Genomic DNA, 6,889 nt, shown 5'->3' on the forward strand with positions numbered 1-6,889 from the left:
GCCCTACCCGCTGAGCCACAGGCGCCGCCCCCTAATACAGTTTTTTTAACTTAGTCCTCATGTTGTGCATTACACTTGTTCTTGCTACATATCTGCAATTTTCTTTTCTTTTTTTTTTTTTGTTCTTTTCTTTTTTTTTTATTGTTGGGGATTCATTGAGGGTACAATAAGCCAGGTTACACTGATTACATTTGTTAGGTAAAGTCCCTCTTGCAATCATGTCTTGCCCCCATAAAGTGTGACACACACCAAGGCCCCACCCACCTCCCTCCTTCCCTCTTTCTGTTCCCCCCCATAACAATAATTGTCATTAATTGTCCTCATATCAAAATTGAGTACGTAGGATTCATGCTTCTCCATTCTTGTGATGCTTTACTAAGAATAATGTCTTCCACGTCCATCCAGGTTAATACGAAGGATGTAAAGTCTCCATTTTTTTTAATGGCTGAATAGTATTCCATGGTATACATATGTTAATCCATTGTTAATCCATTCCTGGGTTGGTGGGCATTTAGGCTGTTTCCACATTTTGGCGATTGTAAATTGAGCTGCAATAAACAGTCTAGTACAAGTGTCCTTATGATAAAAGGATTTCTTTCCTTCTGGGTAGATGCCCAGTAATGGGATTGCAGGATCAAATGGGAGGTCTAGCTTGAGTGCTTTGAGGTTTCTCCATACTTCCTTCCAGAAAGGTTGTACTAGTTTGCAGTCCCACCAGCAGTGTAAAAGTGTTCCCTTCTTTCCAGATCCACGCCAGCATCTGCAGTTTTGAGATTTTATGATGTGGGCCATTCTCACTGGGGTTAGATGATATCTCAGGGTTGTTTTGATTTGCATTTCTCTAATATATAGAGATGATGAACATTTTTTCATGTGTTTGTTAGCCATTCGTCTGTCGTCTTTAGAGAAAGTTCTATTCATGTCTCTTGCCCATTGATATAAGGGATTGTTGGCTTTTTTCATGTGGATTAATTTGAGTTCTCTATAGATCCTAGTTATCAAGCTTTTGTCTGATTGAAAATATGCAAATATCCTTTCCCATTGTGTAGGTTGTCTCTTTGCTTTGGTTATTGTCTCCTTAGCTGTACAGAAGCTTTTCAGTTTAATGAAGTCCCATTTGTTTATTTTTGTTGTTGTTGCAATTGCCATGGCAATCTTCTTCATGAAGTCTTTCCCCAAGCCAATATCTTCCAGTGTTTTTCCTATGCTTTCTTGGAGGATTTTTATTGTTTCATGCCTTAAGTTTAAGTCCTTTATCCATCTTGAATCAATTTTTGTGAGTGGGGAAAGGTGTGGGTCCAGTTTCAGTCTTTTACATGTAGACATCCAGTTATCCCAACACCATTTATTGAATAGGGAGTCTTTCCCCCAAGGTATGTTCTTGTTTGGTTTATCAAAGATTCGGTGGTTGTAAAATGTTAGTTTCATTTCTTGGTTTTCAATTCGAATCCAAGTGTCTATGTCTCTGTTTTTGTGCCAGTACCATGCTGTCTTGAGCACTATGGCTTTGTAGTACAGACTAAAATCTGGTATGCTGATGCCCCCAGCTTTATTTTTGTTACAGAGAACTGCCTTAGCTATACGGGGTTTTTTCCGGTTCCATACAAAACGCAGAATCATTTTTTCCAAATCTTGAAAGTACGATGTTGGTATTTTGATAGGAATGGCATTGAATAGGTAGATTGCTTTGGGAAGTATAGACATTTTAACAATGTTGATTCTTCCCATCCATGAGCATGGTATATTCTTCCATTTGTTAATATCCTCTGCTATTTCCTTTCTGAGGATTTCATAGTTTTCTTTATAGAGGTCCTTCACCTCCTTCGTTAGGTATATTCCTAGGTATTTCATTTTCTTTGAGACTATGGTGAAGGGAGTTGTGTCCTTAATTAGCTTCTCATCTTGACTGTTATTGGTGTACACAAAGGCTACTGATTTGTGGACATTGATTTTATATCCTGAAACATTACTGTATTTTTTAATGACTTCTAGGAGTCTTGTGGTTGAGTCTTTGGGGTTCTCTAAGTATAAGATCATGTCGTCAGCAAAGAGGGAAAGTTTGACCTCCTCTGCTCCCATTTGGATTCCCTTTATTTCCTTGTCTTGCCTAATTGTATTGGCTAGGACTTCCAGCACTACGTTGAATAGTAAAGGTGACAGAGGACAACCTTGTCTGGTTCCAGTTCTAAGAGGAAAAGCTTTCAGTTTTACTCCATTCAGTAAAATATTGGCTGTGGGTTTGTCATAGATAGCTTCAATCAGTTTTAGAAATGTGCCACCTATGCCTATACTCTTCAGTGTTCTAATTAGAAAAGGATGCTGGATTTTATCAAATGCTTTTTCTGCATCTATTGAGAGGATCATGTGATCTTTATTTTTGCCTCTGTTAATATGGTGGATGATGTTTATAGACTTGCGTATGTTAAACCAGCCTTGCATCCCTGGGATGAAGCCTACTTGATCATGATGAATGACTTTTTTGATGATAAGCTGTAATCTATTGGCTAGGATTTTGTTGAGAATTTTTGCGTCTATGTTCATGAGTGAGATTGGTCTGAAATTCTCCTTTTTGTTTGGGTCCTTTCCTGGTTTTGGTATCAGGGTGATGTTTGCTTCATCGAATGTGTTGGGGAAGATTCCTTCTTCCTCAATTTTTTGGAATAATTTCTGCAGTACAGGAATAAGCTCTTCCTTGAAGGTTTGATAGAATTCTGGAGTGAAGCCATCTGGACCAGGGCATTTTTTGGTTGGAAGATTTTTTATTGTTTCTTTGATCTCAGTGCTTGAAATTGGTCTGTTCAGGAGCTCTATTTCTTCCTGGCTGAGTCTAGGGAGAGGGTGTGATTCCAAATATTGATCCATTTCTTTCACATTGTCAAATTTCTGGGCATAGAGTTTCTGGAAGTATTCAGAGATGATCTCTTGTATCTCTGTGGGATCAGTTGTTATTTCCCCTTTATCATTTCTGATTGAAGTTACTAGAGATTTTACTTTTCTATTCCTCATTAGTCTGGCCAATGGTTTATCTATTTTATTTATTTTTTCAAAAAACCAACTCCTTGTTTCATTAATTTTCTGAATGATTCTTTTGTTTTCAATTTCATTGATCTCTGATTTGATTTTGGATATTTCTTTTCTTCTACTGAGTTTAGGCTTAGATTGTTCTTCTTTTTCCAATTCCATAAGATCTCTTGTGAGATTGTTGATGTGCTCTCTTTCTGTTTTTCGAATGTAGGCATCTAAAGCGACGAATTTTCCTCTCAAAACTGCTTTTGCAGTATTCCACAGGTTTTGGTAGCTTGTGTCTTCATTGTTGTTATGCTCAAGGAAGTTAATGATTTCCTGTTTTATTTCTTCCTTCACCCATCTGTTATTCAACAGAAGATTGTTTAGTTTCCATGCCTTTGGGTGGGGTCGAGCATTTTTGTTAGAGTTGAGTTCCACCTTTAGTGCCTTATGGTCTGAGAAGATACAAGGTAAAATTTCAATTCTTTTGATTCTGTTGATATTTGTTTTGTGTCCCAGGATATGATCAATTTTGGAGAATGTTCCATGGGGTGATGAGAAGAATGTATATTCTTTATCTTTGGGATGGAGTGTTCTATATGCGTCTATCAAGCGCAGTTGTTCTAGGGTCTCATTTAAGTCTCTTATATCCTTGTTTAATTTCTGTTTAGAGGATCTGTCCAGCTCTGTAAGAGGAGTGTTAAGGTCCCCTGTTATTATGGTATTATCAGATATCATATTGCTCAGACTGAGTAAGGTCTGTTTCAAGAATCTGGGAGCATTTAAATTGGGTGCATAGATATTTAGAATGGAAATGTCTTCTTGTATTTTTCCCTTGACCAATATAAAGTGACCATCTTTGTCTTTTTTGACTTTAGTTGCTGTAAATCCACATGTATCTGAAAATAAGATTGCAACTCCTCTTTTCTTCTGAATTCCATTTGCCTGAAAAATTGTCTTCCAACCCTTGACTCGGAGCTTTAATTTGTCTTTTGAAGCCAGGTGTGTTTCTTGCAGACAGCAAATGGATGGCTTGTGTTTTTTAATCCAGTCAACCAATCTATGTCTCTTCAGTGGGGAATTCAAGCCATTAACATTTATTGAGATAATTGATAAGTGTGGTAGTATTCTATTTGTCTTATTTTGTGAGAGTCCATTGCTTAGTTTTATCTTTTGCATCAGTGTGGAGGTTTGGTTCTGTCCTTTAATTTCTGAGTTCTTACTTTGCTGCTGATCCATTGTGGTGGTCAGTGTGCAGAACAGGTTGAAGTATTTCCTGTAGAGCTGGTCTTGTTGTGGCGAATTTCCTCAATGTTTGTATATCCGTAAATGGTTTGATTTCTCTGTCAATTTTGAAGCTTAGCTTAGCAGGGTACAGAATTCTGGGCTGGAAATTGTTCTGTTTAAGTAGATTAAAGGTAGATGACCATTGTCTTCTTGCTTGGAAAGTTTCATTAGAGAAGTCTGCGGTCAATCTGATGGATTTGCCCCTGTAGGTCAACTGGCGCTTACTCCTGGCAGCTTGCAGAATCTTTTCTTTTGTCTTGACTTTGGACAGGTTCATCACAATGTGTCTTGGAGAAGCTCGGTTAGAGTTGAGGCGACCTGGGGTCCAATAGCCCTCTGAAAGCAGTGTGTCAGAATCTTTGGTGATATTTGGGAAATTTTCTTTTATAATATTCTCTAGTATGGCTTCCATTCCTCTGGGGCATTCTTCTTCCCCTTCTGGAATTCCTATAACTCGTATGTTGGAACGCTTCATAAAGTCCCATAATTCTGACAGTGAATGTTCTGCTTTCTCTCTCTTCTTTTCTGCCTCTTTTACTATCTGAGTTATCTCAAAAACTTTGTCTTCTACCTCTGAAATTCTTTCTTCTGCATGGTCTAACCTGTTGCTGATACTTTCCATTGCATCTTTAAGTTCCCTGATTGACTGTTTCATTTCCTTCAGCTCTGCTATATCCTTTTTATATTCTTCATATCGTTCATCTCTGATTTGATTCTGTTTTTGGATTTCCTTTTGGTTATTTTCCACTTTATTAGCAGTTTCCTTCATTGTTTCCATCATTTCTTTCATTGTTTTCAACATGTGTATTCTAAATTCCCTTTCTGTCATTCCTAACATTTTTGTATAGGTGGAATCCTCTGCAGTAGCTACCTCATGGTCCCTTGGCGGGGTTATTCTGGACTGGTTCTTCATGTTGCCTGGAGTTTTCTGCTGATTCTTCCTCATGGGTGATTTCTTTTATCTGTTTCCTTGCACTAATTTTCCTTTCACTTCCTCTTGCTCTTTAAGTTCTCATGCCTGTGGACTAAGGGTTACAGGACCAGAAGGGTGAGAAGGTTTAAGAGCAAAGAAGGGATGAAAGAAAGGAGGACCGAGTGATAAGAAAAAAAAAAGAAAAATAGAGAAAGGAGAGGGGGTGGGTAAAAGGAATATTGACAAAAAGAAGAGAGTCACAGAAAGAGGGAGACAGAGCAATATAGGTGTACAGTAGGGTACTTTAATACAACCTTTAAAAAAAAAACACCTTCTGGGGGTGCCCAGTTGGGTGGTTCCCTTGAGGTCTGCAGCTCTTTGCTAACCTGATCAGACACAGTACCCGACCTCCACCAAGTAGAGAGGAAAGACAAAAATGCTATAAATCAAACCAAAACAAGCAAACAGAAAACTTTACGGGATAAAATTGGCTGGAAAAATCAAATAATAGCGGTAGAAACACTAACAAAAATGAAGTTCTAATTATTGAAATAGGCAACAATGGGAAATTATAATTAAACTAGAAAAATTGAGAAAGAAAAAGGATCTGTATGGAAAAGGTTGAACTTAAAAACAAAACAACAATCCACAACATCAAAATAAACAAAAAAATAAAACAACCAAACCAAAAAAAAAAAAACACAACCAAAAACAAAGCAGTATGTATATGTTATTGAATATTGTCTGGGCAACACGTGGTCTTCTGGGGTATGAGATGTTAATCACAGTTCTGATACGACTGGAGGCTGCTAGTTTCTCAAACCCCAGCAGGTAGACACCCTAAATCTCTCTTCAGCCCACTTAAAAGGCACTTTGAACTTGTTCACTTACTGAGCAGAAGCTTTCTCAGGGAAGTGCTTGTCGCTGGAATCACTGCTGAAGTGGCTATCCACTTACCCTGTGTGTCAAAACTGGTCTCCCTCTGCCCCTGAGGGTTAGGGCTGCAAGGCGGCTCAGACCCCGCCCTGAGCCTACTTGGTCGCTGGGTTACCAGCTCCCACCCAAATCCAGCTCTGCGACCCTGAGGGCGGAGCTTGCCGGGGCAGATCGCTCACAATGTCTGCCTGTGACCCAGAGCCAAACACTGTTAGCTCCGTCTGGCTCAGTGGCTCAGACTGGGGCCCTAGACAAAGGCCAAAGTTCTCCGCACTCCCGCTCAGGCTCTCCCCAAGGCAGTTCAGCTGAGTGCCAAGTCCAAAGACACCAAAATAGTTCACAGGTAAGGCCTTTCTGGTTTGTAGTCTCGCTGCTACTGAACTTACAGTTGCGGGCGGGTTTAGACGGATTGAACACACGTGACCACTTGCCGGTTTTCCACTGTTTTAGTCCTCCTCTTGGGGTCCAGAAGTCTCTTGCTGACTCCCTGTATCCTCTCAGGGGTGATGATAGGCAGATCCCACCAGCCAGAGATGCCTGGAGTCCTATATCCCCAGACTCACGGTGCCCAGATGCAAGGAAGCTGTTACTGGGCTGCCATCTTGCTCCGCCCCCCACCTAAGTCATTCTTAAAGTTATTGAGGGCAGGCCTATGGCTCAAAGGAGTAAGGTGCTGGCTCCATATACTGGAGGTGGTGGGTTCAAACCTGGCCCCAGCCAAAAAATGCAAATAAATAAATAAATAAA

This window comes from Nycticebus coucang, chromosome 4, assembly GCF_027406575.1.
Source record: "Nycticebus coucang isolate mNycCou1 chromosome 4, mNycCou1.pri, whole genome shotgun sequence".
NCBI classification, from domain to species: domain Eukaryota; kingdom Metazoa; phylum Chordata; class Mammalia; order Primates; family Lorisidae; genus Nycticebus; species Nycticebus coucang.